Here is a 23047-nt window from a genome sequence, read left to right on the forward strand (position 1 = left end):
GTTCAGTAGAAAAACAAGTAGAAAACCTTGATTGAACAAACATGGTCTGTGGTTAAAATAGCTTTACTGAGACAAAGGCTATTGTACAATAGAGTTTAAAATGTGTTTTAACAGTAGTGTCTAGTTACTTAAGCTGCAGTTGTATGCCGTGCCATGGCTGCTGTACTTTGCAGAACTGGTCCCTGAAGTGATCATGCTGCAATTAAATTTTACATTTCAAGTAGAGCATATTTGTCGTATACACCCTGACTTAATGGGAAGATTGACTCAGTATTCATTGTCAAAGCACTCAGAGATTGACTTTGTGTAATGAGATTACTTGCTTTGTTCCTCTTCCACAGAAATGTGAATGTAAGAGTTTGACTTTATATATTGCAGTGTTTTCCTTCAGCAGGTGAAGGTAGGTGAAGATACTGCAGAAAAGTTGCCTAATAGGCTTCTTACAGCAAGTATGCTTCATGGTTTTAACATGAAGCAGACTTTTCATTGGTAACATTTACTAAATAATAGTATTATTATCACAATAAGTAAGGGATCATATTTAAAACTATCTTGGAATTCAGAAGTCATGCCAAATAATGGCTAATAACAGCATACCTTATACACTAATGTGTTTTTAGCCCTACATATGTGAATTTACTTTTAGCAGTCCCATCTAGCTTCCTTATTTTAAAGGAATATTCTTGGGACTGGTATTTCTCGTGTTCCTTCTTAATCTAAAAGCTAACTTTGATCAAAACAGTTTTCTTTAAGCTCATCAAAAAATGAGCTCCCCAAAAAATGAACATTCTATATTAAAATTGTATATATTCAAATATTGCACTTCAGGGATTGTTTTGTGATCTTCTGCAGTGACCTGGAAGTCAAGAGAGCTAGGTTCTGTTCCAAAGCTTGGGATAAAGTGTGTGAAGCTGATGTATGATGTTTTGCCTGCAATAGTTTGAGGTATAAACTCAGCAACTCAGTCCTACACATTAGAAAGAATGTAAAATCTGCTGGCAGAACCTCAGTTGATGCGTGTTTTTATGTGGAATGAGGTCACAAGATTTTAGTGTAGCATATCTTATAAAACCATGTCACAGTTGCATAGTATTTTTCAACACTCCTGTACTATGGCAACATTTCCCTTCTTGTTTTGCCAGAATATGGTCAATGCATCTATCAATGTATTCAGAGGTTTGATTTTTGTTTTGCTTGTGATCTGTCAGCTGGGATATAAATAAAGAATACTGCATTCTGTATTCGGCACTCCCATAGCGAAACTTGCCCAAGGCCTAGCATACAGGGTACAGTGTTTTTGTAATAACTGACCTTTGCTTATCATCGTCTTTGATTTATTCAGGACTTCATTATGTCCTTTATTGAGAAAATGTCATGTTTTTTCAGGACTACTATTGTTTACCTTCTTTTTTCACTCCTCCTCCTGTCTTCTCTTTCTCTTCTTCTATGTGCTGGTTCCTTGTGTTTTCACTAAGGAGTATTATACCTGACAATAATGCTGATGCTGCGCAATTGCCCTCTCCAGTGTCCTCTTCATTCCAACCTCATACCACACTTCGGTGATCAACTACGGAACAGTATCAACATTAGGTTTTATTGATAATGCTTCAGTCAGGTGGCTGGCAAAGGGGGGTTAAGTATTTCTAGAGCTATTTTCTCTGAAGGCATTCTCGTATTTGTGATACTTCGTTCACAGTTGGAAGTTTCAGAACTGTGAAAATGAAAGTCTTTTTTAATGGAAAGTTGAGATTCTACAAAATAAAGGTATAACCAGCTTCCCTTTGTTCCTCCTTGCACCCCTGTCAACCTTCTTCATAGTACTGAAAGTTTTCTAGACCTGTCCCCTATGAGGTACATACACATATATGTGCACACCCTATAATTTATAATGAATTATCCTAATAAATACTTTAGAAATAAAATGGTTTTAAAATTATTTAAGACAGTGAAAGTTTTATTACTATAATTCATTATAAATTTAGAAGACCAGAGAGCTACTGCTTTTAACATCTACCATTTGCTTTTTTATCCAACTTCATGAAATTAGATAGATTTGGAACTAGTGCTCTCCTGCTCTTTTCAGAGTACTATCTTCAACAAAATTGCTTTGTACACAGACATAGTAGAGAGAACTATTGGTACAGAGCAATGTTCCTGTTGAATGATAGAGTTGTGTAACTTGTACCCTTAGTCAGCATTATAGCTCTTTCTATTAGAGAAAACAATTAAATAAAGGATAAAGAAAGTCAGAAAGTCAGTTGCTCCAGGTAAATAATTAGACTTATCCCACCCATAATAACTTTTTTTTTTCCTTACAATTGTCTGCATGTTAAAAGCAGCGTATCTATTTATAGTATAGCTCCTGAGCTGACCTGCAAGACCATTCACTGCTTCTTCTTTCCTGTGTTCTTGTGTTATAAGGTAGAGATTAGCCACATGGCAGCGGTGGAACTGAACGACACCTAGGAATAGGCTGTAGTGGCCCTATTACGGCTATGTTGATCCCTTAACTGTTATGTTCTACCTAGTGGCTTACTACTGGTTTATCCTAGATCGAGTACTGTGTTTCGGGTACTATTCCTTTCTGTGCTTTTGCACTATATCTAGCACACTCTAGGTAATGCTAGAAGACTGGCGTTTATAAAGCTAAGATTTAGGAGATTTTGTTTCAGTTTCAGCTGTCACACTGTTCCTTTGTGATTGTTGGCACATTCTGAACCTCTTTCTGCATGAGACCCCTCTGTAAAAACCAAAAGTAATCAGTCCTTCTTCTACTCATGGCTTGTGTTTAAATGTCTCCAAGGAGGGTTTGAAAGTCCAATAGTACAATATTATTACAATGTACAGGGATCAGTATGGAAAAGTGGAACATTGCAAAAGGTGTAAAACGGAGTTACATTTTTTTAAGTGGCTTGTTTTATTTGTCTAAGAAAATGTAAAACAGCAAGAGGAAAGAGAATCATATGCTTACGATGTCCTTAAGTCATCTTTTCTAAGTTAATTTAAGAAGAATCACTGTAGTATGTGACCAAAACTGTCTTTGGTAATGTACAAGCAAGTCATATTTCTGTTACATGTATTTGTACAAAAAAGTAAATGTCTTCTGTAATAATAGCTCAGAGGAGTGTCATTTATGATATACAGTGCAAATTAACCTAACCGACCGGCCACTGTTACATTCATCTGGGACTAATCAAAGCTTATAATCCATTTTATCTGGTATTCTTGTACTTTCGTTGCTAAGCAGCTAAAGCCATTATGCAGATATTGCTATATGGGTGTAATCTGTTTAGCACAAGTTTGCATTGCCTTTTATTACTGATTAGTGTCAAATTAGAACTTTTTAGGGCCCAATTCTGTTCATTATTATCCCTGCTTCAGTAGATTTGTAGATGTCTGAGACAGCATACTAAATTAGCCCCTGTATTTTTAGCTACTTCAGTGCTAAAATATGTTAATACAATTTAAATATAAAATTATTGACATAGGTTTCTTAATGGTAAGTGTTAACTGGTAAAAAGGTAGAATAAAATGGTAGGTAAGCATGGAACAATGTTATTTATACTATTTATATTATGTTATCTTTTTATATACATTTATACATATTTATATTCAAACTTAATTTTAATATTTTATTTACTTGTATTATTATACATGCGTATACACAGAATATGTGCAGTAGTAACTATTTTCTAATTCCAGCTGGTTTCTACAGGCAGTTCATATCATAAGAAATTAAAATGAACTGATACTGACTCATTCTTTGGAAATATTTCCTGAAGTACTAGAAGTTAGAGTGGTATCTGGTGATGTCTTGTATATCATACAGTCAAGAAGTCACGTAAATACATGAAATTTTGGCAGAATAAGGTTTTTCAGAAATTTGGGTGCTGTGTATGTTAAATTTAGATTTCCTGTTGACTGCTACACAGTATGAATGCATTGACCACGATCATTGTATTGTCTAAAAGTAGACAGTGTGGTCAAGAATAGTTGGAACGGTGAAGCTGATGATTAAATACTGTAATCATTGTCTCTCACACACACAGGCCCCTGTTTCCAGCATGATGACCCGGTTTTGGGAAAGTTGCTATTATGCTGCTCAGTTATTGCTAGCTGCTCTTGAAGGATTATTAAAGCCCGGTTAGCTCACTGAAGATTCATTGTTCGCATTAGTCCTTTTAGTGTTAAACTTCAAGTCAGGCTATCAGTGCAGCCAGGCTCATCAAGGGCCCGTAGGAGAAATTACTCCTCCAGCATCAATCAGAAGAGTCTAAATGCTTCTCTTTCAGACAGGAAAGACTTTTATTTTGCGATGTAGCACCCAAACTGAACAGGACTCTTTCACACCCTCTCAAAGCTAGGGCTTGTTCCTAGTTTGCATGTATAAAAGTGAGTGCTGCAGCTGCAGCTCCATGGATTGCTTTGCTGTAACTGAGGCCTCGACAACCCCGGGAATAGTCCCGAGTCAGCATCTGTGGCCAGAATTCACTGCAACTGCCGTCATGAAATAGGTGAGGGCAAGCTGGGGTTTGTACTGATTTTATTTACCTTGGTCCTCATGCCTGCATATTAGGCTTTTAAAGTTAACTATGCCAGTACTTCACCATGTTAGAAACATATTAGTGTAGCCAAGCGTAAAATTTAACTTCAAGATTTTAGTCCTGATGTGATCATGTGCAGATAGGAGGTTTTTAGGATAACAGGTGGAACTAAGGACCTTTTAGGTACTGTTTTCATATCTCTTGGACAGAGTAGCTGAAACTACGTATTGCACGCTTTTCCTCTTGAGAAAAATGTGTTTCTCCAGTTGGGGCATGTTCGAGGGGAGGAATTTTCAGAACATCTACCAGATGCTTTGCCAGTAACTTTCCTGGCAAGTCTGTCTGTCTTGTACACCGTGCTTTAGCAGAGATCAGAGGAGACAGGAACATTGTCATCCGAACAGGGCAAAGGGGGTAGCAGACTTTGAACAGAACTGGAGTAGACCCAGCACTTAACTGGGTCCACAGAATCTTTGGATAAGCTTTGCACTATGGCTGTGTTAACATCATGCTGGTTGGTTCCTCATCTGGCATTCTTAATCTTACAGCTTTTGTGGGAATGGAGTACTGTTCCTCATCCAGCAGGATAATTGAGCAATGCTGCTTTAAATGAAATCCTGCAGGTTAAGGCTGGATTGTGGCTTTTAGTTTAGTTTTGTCTTGGGAGAAAGGGAAGGATAAGGGTAACCTGCCTTGTGGCAGCAGCCCTTGGAAGAAATGTGCCTGATTGGTGTTTAGCAGGATCTGTCACCCTGCAGTTGTGTGCTGTGACCCTTCTTTCTGTCCGTCCTCTGCACCTAGGTCTCAAGACCATCCTCACACCTGGTGTGGGGTCCCCCTTTTGGACAGGAGAGACCTGAGTACATGACCTACATGAACCCACTGGCCCTTTCTCCTAGCACCCTTTGCGCTTTTTGTATTTGAGAGCAGTAAAGCACTATTCACTGTTTGCCTCTAATGGGTTCAGTATAAAAATGAATTTGTAAAAATAAAACCTATCTTTAAAATAAGTAGAAATGTAATGCTCACATGGGTAGCTGTCAGGATACCTCATTTATGCTAGTTAACTCTTTTAAAAGCTATTTAAAGAAAGCCTGTTTTACCCAAGTGATTGTGGGAGAACATTTAATGCTGTGTTTGTTAGGTGTTGCTCTTACAAGTAAACAACTAATGCACCCCAAAGGAAGAGTCAGGAAAAAGGAAACTGCATGGAAAATTTGATTCTTCTGCAGCTTCTTTTCTAGCTGCAGGAAATGTTCTATTTGGAATTCATTTGAGCACTCTAATACAACTTCTTTTTTTTATTTTTTTTTTTTTTTGTAACGACAGTAATCTTAGTAAATTATAATAGTACATGAGAGCATTTCACCATGGGAAAGAAGTGGAATTTACAAAACATTTGGTTTTGCATTTTTAGTAAAATTTTCGTTGCTTTTTTTTTTTTAGCATGTACACAGAGTAATTTTAGTTTTGGCATAACATGTCTTCTGCACCATACACCATGTGTGAGGTGAGCCAAATTTGAGTAGGGTATAACTTAAATTACACTTTATCTCTTCTTCTCAAAACCACACCATCAGAGTATTTTTGCACTGTTAATGGGTGTGTGAGAAGTTTTAAGGGAATCCAGTTTGTGCCATTTTATCTCACTTGTGGGTGAGTACTTTTCACAGAAACACACACACTTTTTTGATGGCAGCAGGGTTTGCTTTTGCCTAACTACCGTGGGCTAAGAGTAGTGATGCCCAGCCTATAGTCTCATGCTTGTGTGTGGGGAAGTATGTAGAGAGCTTCTTTGTGTTCCCACCTAAGGTGAGTCCAAGGCCATTCAGTAGGCTGAGAAGTATTCAGTGCATTGTTTATCTCCTTAAAAAAGATGATTAGGAAGGTGATCCATAATGTCAACTTAGCAGTTAAGAAACGTGACTCTAGAGGAGAGTGAGTGGTGTGTCACTTGTGGGCCTGTGAGTCCACAGTGCTTCTATGCCAGGGCTGAAATGCTATATAAAGAGTATATACAACTTCCACTAATAGTAAGAAACAGTAAATGTAGATCTATAAAACATGTACAGGTAAACCGTATCTCATCATTAATGCTTTCTGATCTCTTCTAGTAAATTGATCGGTCATTAAAAAGTAATTGTTCAGAACTAAGGAGACCTGAATAATAAAGGCTCCTTCCAAGTCCTGGCTGTACTTACTAATACAGTAGTCCATAGGAGTGCAAAAAGTGTTTAGCAATTGGGAGATCATGACAGTGAACATTATGTTTTGGACTCTACTATTTCATCTTACAGCAAATGGCTATGAACTACTGTGAAACACTTTCTTTTTCCATTCTTCACTTTCCATGTCTAAAAATGTGCATAGTCACCTTTAAATGAGACTTGAAAGGAGGGAAAGAGCTGTGAGTTTTAGTTTATGTTCCTTTCATAATAAGTAGATTCTGATTGTTACTGAAGCATGAATTATTTTTATTGTGATCTCAGACTATATTCCACTGCCACGTCTATTATATTATAAAACTAGTATGAAACAGTGTTTTAAATTATTTCCCAAAGGGAAATCCTCTGCTTAATTTGCTCATAGTCTTTCTCTTCCTACACAGTGTAGCATAAATATTTTACTTTTCCCGCATTGGGTGTATTAGTCCATCTTTTCCTGCATCACACAGTGTATTTAATAACTGTAAGTCTCTTTACCATGCACAGTGACTCTCTGTGTATAAGGTCAGCTTTGTTGCGATCAGACCGCTAGGTCCTCTAAGGATTAATGAGGTTTTGTCAGAATGGTATGACTCTTAAAAAATATAATCATCCAGTGACACTACTTAAAATAATGTAAATAATAGCAGTAGCTGTGCTGGAAAAAAAATCTTTCTTCTTTTACAGGTAGTACGTTATAAGGGAACTGAGTGTTCGTGGAAGGCACTCTGAAGCTTAGCTTACAGACTTAACTACTTTAATTGTGATGGAATAATACTGGCTAGTAGAAGTCTGCATATTTCCATAGACTAATTTTTAAGTTGTGACCTAGAGAAGCCACCCCATTTTATCCTTAATACATCCAAGAAAGACTCAGTTATAATTCTTCCTTTCAGAGCGTGTATACCTTGCCAAGTACACAAGAAGGAAAAATTGTCCTTTTAGGTACTTAACTTTCCATTCAGCCGATAGAATGACGAAAGGTATCCATTTAATAAGCTTCTGTAAGTTTTTCCAAGAAGCTTCACAGTATCACACAAGATAAGAAAATTCAAATATTCTAATTGATAAGTGGTTTCTTGAAAAGTCTATGGTGGTACTTATTTTCTCTTTTCTCTCCTCAGAAACCCAAAATTAAAATAATCACATAAAATTCTGCCCCTTAAAACTGCTTCCTGAATTGTAGAGAAAACTATGCCCTGAAGATAAGATGCATTATTTTCTTCTGTGCTGCTTTACTCATTTTAGAGGCTTTGGATGGCTTAAATGATGGCGGAATTTTGGACAGTGTTTTCTGTTGTCTGACTAATTTATACTTGTGAATTGCCAGGGGTTTCAGCTGTGTGAAGCATATGCTTTGCCAAAAATTAATCATGTTCTGGAAACAGGAAAGTATGGAAAATAAAGTAGATACAATTAATGCTTTTAAAGGTCACTGTTGCATTTATAGAACTACAGAAATCCAGACAGTGAGGAGAGGTGTACGAATAATAACTTCCAATAGGTATTGAAAAAGCCTGGCTCAGGGAGCTCATGTTTATCATATAGAACAAAAAAAATCCGTGTGTGGTGCTTACACAGATTTATAAAGAGCTTCATTTTCAGGAAGGGTCATGAAAATGTGTTGAACAGAGAATGTTATATGCAGACTAAGGATTTTGCATGTATTTATCAGCTTTCATTAATTCTCTGTGCTCGTGTAATTTTTCTCTTGAAACATGAATTTTTAACCTCTTGCTAGATTCCTTTCATCCTCTTTTGGAAAGCTAATTTGTATAAAGGGCCAAAGAAAAGGCAAAACCAGGCTCTCATCTCATGAAGGATTGCGTAACACTTACTAATGTAAGAGCAGCCAACAGCTTGTTTGGCCCAGTATCCCGTCTCTAGCAGTGCCAAAACAGATGCCCAGGAACAATGTAAGTACAGGGTACAGTGTATCATGACATTTTTCCAGAATACTATCCCAATATCAGGAGATCGATGACTTGGGCATTTCCTGAGCCAAAGATGGTGGTTTTGCATGTAATAAGGTGGCATCTTTGCACATAACATTGTTTGTGGGAAGTGATGAACTGTTCAGAAATGTAAATGTTGGAGAGCATTATGTTGTGTTCTCCACCCTGGAGTGGAGAAACCCTCTTAATACCACATCTGCAGGCAGACAACCCTGTAGCACAGTATAAATATCGATACCATTTCTTTTTAACAATATTTCTGAAAGTAGTGTCTATGCCATTAAAAATCTCCGAACTGATGTAGCTGCACTATTTCCCCGTCATCTTCTGCAGTAGTGAAATAATGTATCTGATCACCTGGAAGAAGCAACTAAACATACCGAGGTTTCTCAGAAAAAAAACAGGATTCCCTACAGGTGTTTTGATAGGCGTTTCCATAATGTATTGTTCTGAGATATAGATGTTATATAATGTATATTAGATATAAAAAATACTACATGCTGTAATACAGGTAAACAGTACGTAATAAATTTGATAGAACAGTTCTCAAGTTACATTTTCCATCGCTGAAAGTTAAGGTACTGAAAGAAGGAGATAAGTGTTACAGTATCTTGTGCTTTCCCATGAGGAATGTAAGCAGCGAACCACAGCTGGTAATGTCATGCCAGTGCCAAAAGGGCATCATGCATAATGCATTAGCCTTAATTAAGAAGCACGCCAAAGAGTGATGCCATCCTCTTTCAGATTTTCGGTCTGCAGTAGAAATGCAATAAAGATTATTTTAAACCCAATTCAGCAACTTTTTAACACATTTATCTGAGCATTTCTTGAAGAAAAGATAGGGTATAGACAAGTCTTTCAGAAATGAGAACGGCTGTGTTAGATATATTGATGAGTATACCCCATGGATTCATTTATGGACCCATACAGTAGGAGAACAAGTTCTAAAAGAGAAGTTAATTAGCTCCTTTGGACATCCAAGAAATCTCACTTGTACTTTTAGACAGTCAAAGAGTAAAAATGAAATAAGGTTTGGGCAGGAAAAGGGGCTGTCTTCAGGGGTTTAAAATTCAGTATAGCCCTGTGATGTATTTAACTCCGGGAAAGTCCTCTTTGGTTGTATTCAGATGTGAGAAACGTGGCGGTCATGTTGCTGAGGTCTCATTCATACAGGCTTGTGCCACATGTTCGCTTTGTGCCTTGCGTATATAAACATCCCCTTCGTGCTTGCAGTGTTCAAGAGCAGGTCCCTCAATGGCAACTGCTGTATTGCAGCGGCATAGGAAAGGAAGCTTGCGGAGCTTTTCTAGCATAACAAGAAATGGGAAGATCATTTCTAATGAAATTTCTGGGTCAGAGATGAGGGAGTTTTAGATAGGAATCTGAATTTAAAGAGGCTTAAACTCACCAAACCTCTGAACTTTTGGAAATTTGCCATGAACCTGTGGGAAAAGTTAAGAAAGAATTGTTGCTGGGTGATATGCCCGAGGAGATTAACTGCTTTCCGCAGCGCAGTTCAATGTGGTATTATTATATAAAACACTCGAAGTGGTTCAAATATCCCTTAGGCTAACATGTAATCTCAGCCACATGTGTAACCCAATATCTGAGTATTGTTTCACCCTGCTTTTTAACTGGATTTAGACTGATGATTTGGGTCTAAGAAGCCACAGGCAGCTCTCTAGAACCTAAAATATCACGAAGTTCGGGATTTGATATACAATACAGACTTCATTAAAATTTGTTAACCATTATCTGATTGCACAGTTAACATCATTCTGCAAATAGCATTGACAGAAAGGAGGTTTATTTACTGGCCTTGTCCAGAGAAAAGTAATGTTTTATCCATTAGTAGTATGTTGTTTTTAAAGTTGTTTACATTCTTTGAGGAAATGCGGAAGCTACTGCTTGAAGAGGTTAGAGTACATAGGAGTTTATGGGTTCTTTTTGAAAATATTCTTGAAGCAAATGCTAAATTACATTATTCAGCTAACAGCAGAGAGAACATTGTGTCTTGGCAAAGTGAATTTACTGTGTTATATTTGAATAAAGAAATCTAAACTATGAAAAAAGTTCCCAGATCTTATCATGATACAGTGAAGAATTATATCATTTTTTTGGTCCTACCTACAAGTTTTGCTTGCAAGGTACTGCCTTTGTCAAATTACTGATGGTCTCAGAAAGATATACGGACTACAAATAAAATTATTTGAGGGTTTAAGTAGAATGCTTAGAAGGTTAAAAACATGATAATCTGTTAGTGAAAAATTCTGGGCTTTTAATTATTTTTTGTTTTCCTCCTTTTTCCCTGTAAGAGTAGATGTCTGTTAATTTAACAAGTAGCAATTTGTGATGTTTCCTTGAAGCTCTCCTTTGAATTATGTAAATTGTTGTCTCATGGAAACCTTAGGTTATAAACTTCAAAGCAGTCTCATGAAGCCTCGAGGTGAAAGTCGGGGAAAATTTCAAAAATACCTTCTCTCTCCTATGGAACTAAAGACATGGGAAATTGTGTCAGTACAACTGAAGTTTGCTTTGAAATGCTGGGTTAGCACGACCACAAAGCACCGAATGGGAAGCTTCCAATCACTGCTGGTGTACTTACTGAATCACAAAGGCTGAGTTCATGCAAATTGTTGCTGCTGCTCTTTTGTTCCTAATTCCAGAGAACATTTTTTAATGATTAATATACTTTTTCTTAGAATGAAATATTGCACTGGGCCAAGGTTACGGCATGTTATATTCCCAGAACATGTTTTAGTCCAGGAATAGTTGTAGAAATGCAATGTGAAACCACTGGGGCAAATACAAACTGCGAGTTCAACATTTTGTAATCTTACAAAGCCGGAAATATATCCCACTGATGTTCTTTTTCTCCTCAAATATGAGATTTCTTTCTAATTAGTGTTAGTTATCAGACACCGATTGCACCGTTCTGCTTTACCAGCTTGCCGTGTTGGTCTGTCAGTTCAATTCTTGTGGCCCGAGTGTAGTTTTTGATTCTGAACTAAGACAGATAAAAACTTTGCCCTCTCCTCGTCTTCTTCCACATAACACCACAACTGCTATAAAGGAGAAGTAACATAAATAAAATGGAAGGTACTGCGGGGTTTTTTTTCCGATTATATTAAAAATAATTACGTGAACCTTTGACATCAGTTTTGAGTACACAGTTCACCAGTTGTTGATTTCAAGATACTGATGACTGTGAACAAAAAGTTGTTCATATATTATGTTGTTCGATATACTGAAACGCTTTGCTGCTTCAGAGACAGAACACTCCACGTTAAAGCCTAAAATAATTGAAGTTAGAAAAATAAATACAATCATGCTTCTTTCTGATACACAGAATGAAATAGATTAATTGATAATGAAAAGAAAGATAGCTGCTTTTTTTTTTTTTTTTTTTTTTATGAGAGCTCAAACTTAAATACATCTATCTACCAGAAAGGAGAGAGAGAGAATGTGTCAGCAATCACAGATACAACTACTAATTTTTTTTTTGTTTGTTTGTTTGTTTTTTTTTTTTTTTTTTTTTAATTCAGCAAATACCTATTATGGGTGGTCTTTTAAAACTTTTAGTTGCAATCCTGTTTGCATTCTCCAAAGAGAGTGTGTTATTCATGCATTATTTAAGGAAAGGCATTTTGCCTTAACTTTGCATATATAGTGGAGGAAAAAAAAAAAATCCTGAAAGGAATTTTCCATATCTTCTCAAACTATTATGAAGTTTCCATCACTCCACTGTTCGTAAATACCGTTGACATTTTCATAGCTGATGCTTGTAATCTCACCAAGCCACTGGCTGTTTCTGCTTATTTTCTTTATATAACAAGCTGTTGAACCTACTTTAAAACTTGCGGGTGTTATATACACGGGATGGGATTTTTGACAGGTAAGCAATGCAACTGAGTGTATAAACAGTCTTCGTTTTTACTTACTGCTTATCAAAACCTGCACTTATTTTTGCATGTTTTTAATCCTTATATGTTCTTTGTAGTCAGCCTTGGTATTGAAAAAAGGGTACTGAAAGCTCTGTCTTTAAAGCCATGTCTTAAAAAATAAAGTTCATGGTCTTACATTATAACTGTTTGCATGGAACAATTAAGGGAAACTACAAAAGTTGTAACTGAAATTGTGATTTGATCCAGAACTCATAAAAGTGACTTTGCTTTTGATCGGGCTCATAATGATGAAAGCAAGATACTGCGCGATGGCACTGTGTAGATTTTAGGAATGTTTTATAACATTTTACTGCTGCAGTCTGTCATCTGATGAGAATGTTTATGGAAAGAATACAGAAAATCTACTCAGTCCATATCTGACAGCCAGGTATAAGTCATTGAAAACTTTTTTTTCAGGATATTGCCCAATTCATGTGGGGTGGGGGAATTTTTTTTGTTTGGTTGGTTTGGTTTGTTTTTGTTTTGTTTTTTTGTTGGTTTGTTTTAATAGTGACTACATTTAATTCAGTGGGGAAAAAAAAGTGAAACTAAGTATTGAGGGGTGAAAAATGGAAAATAAACAGTTTGGATCTTTTTGTACAAAAAACCAAAACATGGGTGTTTTATTCCAGCCCATTTGAACATTGACCAATTAATAGTGCAGTTTCGTGATATGTGCGCGCTGATCTGAGACCATGCTGCTGCTGATGGATGAGGATGTCTTCCTCTCTCTTCCCTTTTGCCGGGGGTACCCAGGCTTTCCATTGCATCTGTTCAAGTGAGGCCTTGCGTGGATGAGTTGGATCAGTTTGCTGGTAGAGCTGAAATCTAAAGTTGCAAAAAATAATCTGTGTGTCAGTGAGCAGCTCCAACCTGCCTGACACTCAGTGGTGCCTGCGAGGCAGCAAGTGGGAAAGAGGCTGTTGCTTTCCGCAGTAGCAGCTCACTGCTGGGACAGTAAGCCAGCTGTGAAGTCCCACATAGCCCTGCCTGTCCAGACAGCAATGGATTTTCTTCTTAAAAGAGTAATAAGAAAATTGCGGTTTTTTCACATTGGTGTTTTGTGGCTGTAATCACCTTAGATATGATCCTAAACTCTTTATTCTCATGATTGCTATTAAGTTGCTCATGAGAACGGAAAACATGATTTGTGGGTCAGTTTTGATCCTTTTGAAGATAATGGTTATATCCCCACTGACTTCAGAAGGGTCAGAAAAATTAGCCTTCTCTTTTTTTTGCCATGACCAGAAAGAAGTATGTATTGCAGATGAGATGTGTCATTTTGTCATCTGTTAGAAATTCAGCTTTTGGCACTGCAGCTGTGTGAGCAGCATGTGCAATTGCTATTTTGTTTCTGGGTTTGGGTTTGTTGTTTTGTTTTTGTTTTTTTTTTTAGTTTTTGTTTGTTGTTCTAGTGTTTATAATCAATGAAACCTCAGTAGTCCTTATTATACATAAATTAATTACATTCTTAAGGTGACATGCCATAATTTTCCATGTCCATCTTTGGAAGTAATTATTTCACTTCTGCACAGTATTAGATGATGTGGATTAGACGATATGTTACCTATGCAGCAGAGGACTTATAACGGTTAATCCGAAATGGAATGTAAAATATCTGAATGTGGATTTTTTTAAAGGACAGAAAAAAAATTGGCCAGTAGATTTCTGTATATCAAATGCAGCACTTAATTTGGAAAACAGCTAGAGATTGCAGAGCATTTGTATAATAATGTACACTGGTGCTGGCACTCTCCAGACACATCGATCTTTCAGGAACTTGCACGTCCTTGTGTGTTCTCCTTTCTTCGGGCAATTTTGTCTGAACTTTCTCAAATATCCCCTGTGACTGCCTGTCGCTATCTTCTTGCAGGACTGCGAGCTTTCTAGGCAGGATCAGCCCTGCTCTCTGACTGCTGCTCTGTTTAGCATCACTGCCAAGCACATGGCTGCTGGTTTGAAGTCTGCAATCTTGACATCCTGTGTTTGAACAAGGCCTGGCTCAGTTAGATAGATACAAGTCTTAACCTGCTGGCTACGCTTACTTTGTGCCTTACCCACTCTTACAGGAGTTTGTGGGATAAAATGGATGAAATAGGAAAGTCGAATAGACGAAATGACATGAAATGCATGCACAAGTGACTTTGCTGTTGCTATTTTGATTGTGTATCAAGAGGTGTTTTCTCATATGTTTTGAAACCCAATTGACTGAGCATTTGTACACACTTTTGACTGCTTTTTGAAACAGTTTCTGCTTCCTGTTCTAAATCAGAAAAGAGGATGCAGGCCAGTATGTTTCAGGAGACAGAAATAGGTTAGTCTGTAACTGCTTTTCTGGCCAAACCATGTGTATAAAACAGTTGCAGGAATATGTTTGTATATTCATGCACCCAAAGCACATAGGCTTTTGCTAGAATATATTTCTGTCCTGGTTGTTCAGTGTTCATCCAGCTTCCCCTAGGCACAGGTTAGTTATTTTCATAACCATTTCTTTAATATGTCTGCTATAATTTTAAAACTTTTGGAGCTGTTTAAAGAATTTTGCCTTGTTAATTTTTTCTTACTCTCCAAAAAATCTTGGCTTTCTTCTTGAGTTGATTTGAATTTTTGTATATGTCTTTGTGATTAAAACCGCATTCATGTTAGAGATGAAAGCTAGATCTGCTGCGGTGATTTTAAACATGGGTTCTACTGAAATTCATTAATATTTACTAACAGAAGTTTTATTATTTTTTTACATTTCTGTGTGACTCAATACTAGAGAAACAGTTCAAATCCCATATAAAAATGCTTTGGAATGCAAAAAAATACACTGAAACCCATTGGCACTGGGAAGAAGAATGCTCAGTGTTGAAGGCTTATGACTGATGATGCAAGGAAATGATACCTGCTGGTCATCCTCTAGCAAGAGGAGGGTCACAACAGATGTCCATATGGTTACTTTTCTGTGTTACAACACAATCACATTTTTAATGCAGAGGGAAATTACCTGTGTGAAGATAAATACATGGGAGTATATTATATTAGTAAGCTGTTCATATCTATCTTCCAACAGAAAGGGTCTTTTTGCTGTAAACCAGCACTATACATGCTGGAGGCTAGGTGACTTTATTTTTCTTCCAGTTTTCTAACCACAGAGTCTTCTAGCTTTCTATTTCCAACACTTCAGTATGCTAAACTAAATATTAAGCTCTGTCTTCAGACAACTTTCAAGATGTACGAAACTTGATTTACCTGGATTCAGAGATGGATTAGGCCCTGTGTACATCCAAGTTATCTCTGTCAGGAGTCCTTGAAAAGTTTTTTCCCCCTAAGAATTCCTATATCTACAACTAGGTATGTCCTTTCAAGTAATTACTTTCAATCTAGATACAGCACAGACGTTTTGAGTCAGGCTTGCTGCTAGCAGTTTTTTGGGTTGGTGTTTTTTTGTGGTTTTTTTTGTGGGGGGTTTGGTTTTTTGTTTGTTTGGTTGGTTTTTTTTAACGTCTGCAACGTAGTCCTGCTGACCTCCATTAAAGGTGTTTGTTAAGTGCAGAATTTTATGTCCTGGATGTTGAACTGTGTGTGGTTTGAAGAAAAAAATCTAGGATTGCACTTTTAATGACCCAAAGTTTCATTCATCATAGAATTCTGCGCTTAATCTGTTCTAGGATCTCTGCCATAATCTTATCGCTTTAATTATAGTCCCCAAAAAATGTTATATAACTCTTTCTGAACTTGTTTGGGCTTCTTATAGACATGCTTATGTGGCAAGAAAAACATTATGCAGTCCAACAGTGGCATAGGGGAAAAGTCATGCAAGCAACAATTAGGATCTGATTTTTTAAAAAGAAACTTCTAGAAATATAGTGTTGACAAGAAACAAATTTTGAAACATTAAACATTATATCCCGAAGAATAGTTTCATTACAGTTCTCTGAAAAACGTAGACTTCATGATCCAAAGACTGGAGTTGAAGTTATTGCGAACTTTCCAGTTTTCCTTATGAAGTCCGGTTCTAACAGATTTAAAATGTGTGCCATAAAATTACTTGCATCATCTTCTATCTGTAATATAGAAAACTATCGTTTCATTGTTTTCATATAGAAATAAAAACCATTTGGCGTTTATGCATGTTGTAAAAATCTATGCCTGTAGGGGTTACCCAGCTAGAATGAGAATGACTTTTTGCCTTTTCGTGTTGTGAAGGGTGTCTGCATTTCCTTTCGTGGGGTCCCTGAAAAGAAGGACTTTTAAAATAATGGAAAAATTAAACCGTTCCTATATATTCTTGCCTGTGCTAAGGAAACCAGTTACAAGTTCGTCATTAGTGGTGTCATAATTATAATGCTAAAGGCAAGAGGAAGAGGAGGAACTGTTTTTTATTTTCAGTTAATGAATCCTTTTTGTGTGTGTGAGTGTACATTAAAGGTTTTTAAGGGCATTTTTGTAAGAACTACTGACCTTTTGAATTGTTCATTAACTCTGTTTCTAAGTTCCCTTGTTTATTTGTGCATGCTTTTTCTGTGCCTTCAGACTCCAATTTTATTTTAAATCTGTCATATTTTAATACTACTATTTTTTAAATGTCAAATACAAGGTCATAATATCATAGTAAAATTTAGGCTTAGAAAGCAGGGTCAGCTTGATCAGCCTGCCCAGAGCCACAAGGTCTCTCAACTAGATAGTGCAAGCAAATCTTAATGTGACAGTAAGTCAGGCCATTCTGCAGGATTAGCCTCGTCAATAGTCTACTGTGTGTTAAAGCATTATGAGAAATTCCATCATGTATCAGAAACATGTTGGCTGTTGAATAGTTTCATGGAAATGCTATGTAACTGTACATATTTGTGGATACAGACAAGAGTGACAAAATGGAAGTGTTGTAGAAGCATTTTTACTGGTATTCAGGCCATCAGAATTATTGGAAAATATGGTGAGTATGTTGGACCAGAGCGATCATTCTTGGTGAATAACACGTTTTACAACCTGACAAATTGTCTGGACTCAAAGAATCTGAATGTCAAAGCTGCCATTAAGCCACCTCCATTATCTGACTAAGTCACGTTAATTCATAACTCTTGTAAAATCTATTATATGAACTCCGCATCTATAATGTACAGGACACAAAAGTTGTTGATATTTAGGAACAGCCTGCTGGAATGGGTATATTAGTGTTTTTTTTAGTAGATATCCAGACTTCCAGTTCTTGTGTGTTTTGTCTTTGAAGTTTCTGGATTACAGTCAAGAATAATCTGGGTATTCTGAGGGGCACGTCACATTTTCATTTTGATAATGGGGAATTGCTTGTGTAACTTCTTGGCTTTGGTGGTTGCCACGTCAGGGTTTTACTTGAAGATCACAATAACACAGAAAGTCATTGTTTTATTTCCCCTTTGTTAGAGCTTTAAAAGTCACCCACGTGTAATTGGTTATAGTGAGCGTCTGCAGTGCCAGTCACATCCCTCTGTCACTAACAGAGTCTGCCAAAGGAGCCTGGGGGCTTCCACAGTTCTTCTCCTTGGAGCAGGGGACTTTCCTGGCCAGAAGTTCTCCAACTGCACTTCGGTTTGTAATCCTTTTTCCATTAGTGGTTGTTGTCCGTCCTAGAAGAGGCTACATTCAAAGCGTAAAACCCTGTGTGTATAGTTGGCAATCTCCTCTAAAATGGATTTTTAAGAACTTTGCTTGGACAAGGACTGTCAGGAGTTTCGCCGCTGCTTTCAGACTGCAAAGATCATCTTTATTTATTTTTAGAATGTATGTACACTTTATCTTGTCATATCAGGACTATTTCTTACCGCGAACTCTCTGAGTTAGTATTTTTCCTTTGTTTTTGCTTGGAATGTGTAAGAGTAACATGTAGTAGCAGTATTTGGGGAGATCACTCAGGAGTTTGAGTTTCTAGCCAACACCCGCATCTGAATTACTGCCTCTGAGTGGAGAGAGTGACTTCTGCGCCCTCCAAAGATGCCAGAGCATTCATTTTGGTCCCCTCCACCCCTGCTTTTTTTTCCTTCTATTTTTGATAGGCCTAAAATAAATATTGCCAAGGTATCCAAGAATCCTGGGGGGGGCCGGGCAGCAGTGGTGGGCAGTTTCTCTGACTGTATCTCCTTACATGGCACTTATCACAATAGTGCTTGTACTAAACATTTCTCTTCTATGAGGCAGTGCAACGATATTTAGTTGCTTTTTTATTTCTTAGAAACAATTTTTGCAACACTTTGAAATTGCTCAAACCCTCCGTTTTTCTGTGGCAACAAGTTTAGAGGAGAAGAGAGGATTCCAGCAATGAATAGCTCCAAGAAAGTATGTTGGCATACAAAGAATCTTATATAAGAAGTCAGGTTTTTTTTCTTCCTCCCTTTTCTGCCCAACCCCTTTTCTGTGCTAGTCAAGGCCTTTGTTAGAGCAATAGCCCAGCTGGATGCTACTTCCTCTGCTTAAGTGAAGTTCAAGAAACCAGCTGCTGCTTAAAAGAAAACTGCTTATTGTTAAGTTCCCCTTCTTCCCCCTGCCAAGGTTAAATGTGTCCCTTCTCTGTCAGCACCTCCAATGTAATGTGTCCCTAGATATTGTGGGGCACGCCTTCAAGGATATAAACCTAGTCTTTACCACGTTACCTGCTGACGAGACAAAAAGATAGACAACAGTTTCTAAAGTTGACTTAATGTTAGCCAGCCACGCCAAGATCCATTTCCCTTCCTTTAGAGGATTTCTCCTATCCACAAATATAGTGCAAGGTGAAATTCTGGCTCTGTGGAAGTCACTGAGGACTTCTAGGAAGGTGTTCGTTTTAGTTTTCTTGCTTTTGCCTGACTCTCTTCATCACTTTTGTAAGGAGAGGTATTTTTTCCCCCCTTCCTTATAAATCTCTTAAGGTGCTGTATAAAGTCTTGTACTTTGGAATTTTTAATACAAAAATTTGCATGATAGCTCCCCAAACTTCTTAGTCCAGTGATTTACACACACTTATATCCAACAGGAAGTGATTGGCAAAGAAAAAAAACCAAAACATTAATATCTTCCTCCTGTATGCAAACAGCTACTTTTAAAGAAGTTTAGAAAAATTCACTACTGTACTGAGATTTCCTGTGTAATTCAGCCTTCTGAGTATTTGGTATGATGCAGTCCTTAATTCCATGACTGGGTACATTTTTATCCCAGACCATTGCTGTAGTAAAAGAGGAGGTGTCTTTTTCTGTATCTGTGATAATCAGTGCGATGCCTTGTTTAGGTACCAGGTATAAACCTTATGCTAATTTATTTCCCAAGCTGTGTATTTATGGTTCTTTTACCATGCTGCCTGAATGGTTCACAAAACAATAAACAGGGTACTCTGTGGGAGCGGCTCAGACTGCTATGACCATTTTACAGCTGGAGACCTTAGGTGAAGAGGGATTGCAGCAGTAGTCTTCAAAAGTTTTGTCTTTGTAATACATCACGTGTACCTAGATTCGTTCTGCCTAACTGTAGCACTGAAATTGGAGATAAACTCTGTCTTCATGTAGGGAGCTGAGGTTGACATGGCTCCAAAACTAGGCATTTTTATTAGCTATCTTAAAGTTGGATGAAATAAAACTGTGCCCAGAGCATATTAATATATTTACAGTGTTAGTGTTTTATACTCTATGAACAACACTTTTGTTTTACTTCAGGTATCACTGTTAATGTCCTAAGCTTCTGCAGAGAGCGTGCAGGAGAGGAGAAATAGGTAGCAACCAACTCTTAAACATTTTTAAGTAAGAGGCCTGACTAGTAGGGTTGATGATGTAACCAAGGCAAGGACAGATTCCCTCTGTTTAGAGTGACAATTAATTCTAAACCCATCCTTTCTCCAAAAATCAGCTTAGTTTACAACATTCCTTTAAGCTTTCCTGTAGTAATAAAGCGGGGTTTCAAAAGAAAATGTCATCATTTAAGTAAACAAATATCAAACAGCAGGCTAGAGAGGCAAAGGAGGAATAGATGAGGGTATACAAGCATTCTTAATTCTGGCATTTCTTGGGTTTTGAGTCTTTAACTGCTTCTGTAATGCTCTTACATATTCTTGTGTGTGGTTTTTTATATTTATTTACAAGACACGTATGCACTTTTGTATGCGTACATATGTTCACAGTGATGGGAAATGAAGCTTGGTCCTTTAGCCCGGAATCCAGCTTTTGCTTCTATAAGCAATTTCAGTTACTTCAGGGATGTACATAATTTGGCTCTAGTTTTAGCTGCTTCTTGTCTTTAAGTAGTTTCAGATATACTGTTTGTTTTCTTCGGGGAACTCTATTCTTTGGCTTACCTTGACTGCATTTACTAAATTTATTTTAAGTCCCCAGTAAAGTGAAGTCTACAGCGATGCCTGAAGCCTATCCTAAATTCCTTTCTCAGTGATTTCAGTAACATACGTGCTGTTGTGTGATTAATGGGAAGTCTAATCTTTGATGATAGAAGAGTTTAAGTGTTATTGTCACCTCCTAGTTTGTACATCATCACATCTATTCAGAGCCAAGTGAAATGAAAGGTAAAATTAAGGGCTTTTCCAAGATCTTTCAATAGGTCATTTCCTATGTAGGAATGGATGTGTTATATGTAATGTTGACATGGTGTTTCACTATATCCAGCACTCTGTGTGTTTTCAGGAGTGTGTAATTAAGAGCATGTAACATGGGAAGCTTGTGTTGAGCAGGGATTGCTGTAAATCTGTAGCACACATCTTTTGCAGTATTATTTGCAGCCCTGGCATCTATCTTGGCTTTGTATCTTCTCCTGAGGACATTGTTTCTGAATTCACATCTCTCCTAGAGAACCACAACAGGAACTCCGTTGTCTCTCCAGTGGAATCCTGAGAATGCTATCTGAAGTGTTAGTGTAAGTTTATCTGTAGCAAACCAAAAAAATATTTGCTGGCTTTTTCTAAACTTCTGTCTGGTCTTCCCACCTGGCCAGTGGGAGGTAGTGTGCTGGGCTACCATTTCATATGCATCTGTGTTGCACACAGTGAGCTTATGCGCTTTCATTAAAGTGAGAGGGGATTGAAGCTATGTTTACTGAGTCTTTGTGGTAGTCCTCAAAGGCTAAAAAAAAAGCCCTGTCCAACAATAAGTTAATTTTGAAAGCACCGTGTTTAATTGTAGCTGCTCTGTTTTTCTTAAACCATTTCTGGAACTGCGTAGGAACTGCAGTTGAACTTGGTTACCTAAAGCCAAGTTCCTAAAAGATAGCTAAACAAATGGGCAAGTTGTTGAAAAGTTGTTCATGAAAATTCCAGTGTCTGAATCCAGTGTGAGACAGAAATTTATGCATTATTTTAAAATAACTGACAGTCATTTTCTGCAGAAGGTTTTGACAGATTAATATTGCATCATAGCGTTGTTTATTTCAAGTCAGTTGTCCAAACAAAGCAATGCTAGATGTTGAAGATCCATCAATACTTACCACCTTGCTGCTATGCTCAGTGATAAAATATATGGATAGTAAAAGTGTTGGTGTTATTTTTTAGCCATTCTCCAGAATATTCTATGAATGGGAAAAAAGGAATAAACCTAGGAAGACCAGAACTGTGAAACTCAGTAATAAAGGAATAGTTAAAAAAAAAAAGCTTGCTGTGATGTATTATCTCAGAAATAAATAGTTCACAAAAATTATCTACTAAACTCTCCAGAAGAGAACCAGCATAGCAAGCAATATAGTCCCCCAAAGACTGTGTAATGAACACCTTCCAGGAATAAAAGAGGATGGCTTTACAAGCAAAATTTAAAGAAAAACACATCCCCATTCTCCATTTTACAGCCAAAATCACAACTGAAATAGAGTCAGTTCAGTTAAGTGATGGACGCCTGTTCATAAATAGAAGCTACTGATTTAATAGTTTCCAATTGCCAGAATGATGTGTATAGCATGAGCTAGAAATATTGAAATATAGTCCAAATATTTCTTACTAATGTGCAGGAGAACTAAGCGCAGTGGAAATCAAATAGTGAGCTCCGCTGTCTCTCATCTGTGAAATAGTCTGCAAGTAGGGATGAATGACGTCATTTGTTAAGAAAAAAACTTACTAGATTTTCCCCATGGAAGAAATGTTGATCCACCTCACCAAGATGGTGCAGAGCAGCTGATGCCTTAATGAGAGCTGCTCAGGAGTGTGTGACACTTAGGGCTTGGATCCCCAGATACGTGATTTGTGAAGCCTACTGAAAAAAGAAGAAACAAGCAGGATAACATCACACTTAGATTTATGTGCATTTCTTGTTTCTGCAATTTAAGCTGATGGTAATGGGATATGTAGTCTTATCAAGAATCTGTAGTATCTGTTTAACCGTATATATTAGTTTTCCTCTGCCACACAGAAGCAGGTTGCTTTCTGTTCACAGAGAAATCAATAATGCAGAATCTGACTGTATAATTAGTGAAATTTCTTGGTT

The 23047-nt window shown here is 37.3% G+C and overlaps 1 protein-coding gene across 1 annotated transcript in view; it reads left to right on the plus strand.

Annotated features, from left to right (window-relative positions):
• Positions 1 to 23047, plus strand: part of PRKCE (protein kinase C epsilon) — a 296009-nt gene that overhangs the window by 199505 nt on the left and 73457 nt on the right. The window lies entirely within an intron of this gene.

Source organism: Platalea leucorodia (genome assembly GCF_965183815.1).
Source record: "Platalea leucorodia genome assembly, chromosome: 3".
In the NCBI taxonomy this organism is placed as follows: Eukaryota; Metazoa; Chordata; class Aves; order Pelecaniformes; family Threskiornithidae; genus Platalea; species Platalea leucorodia.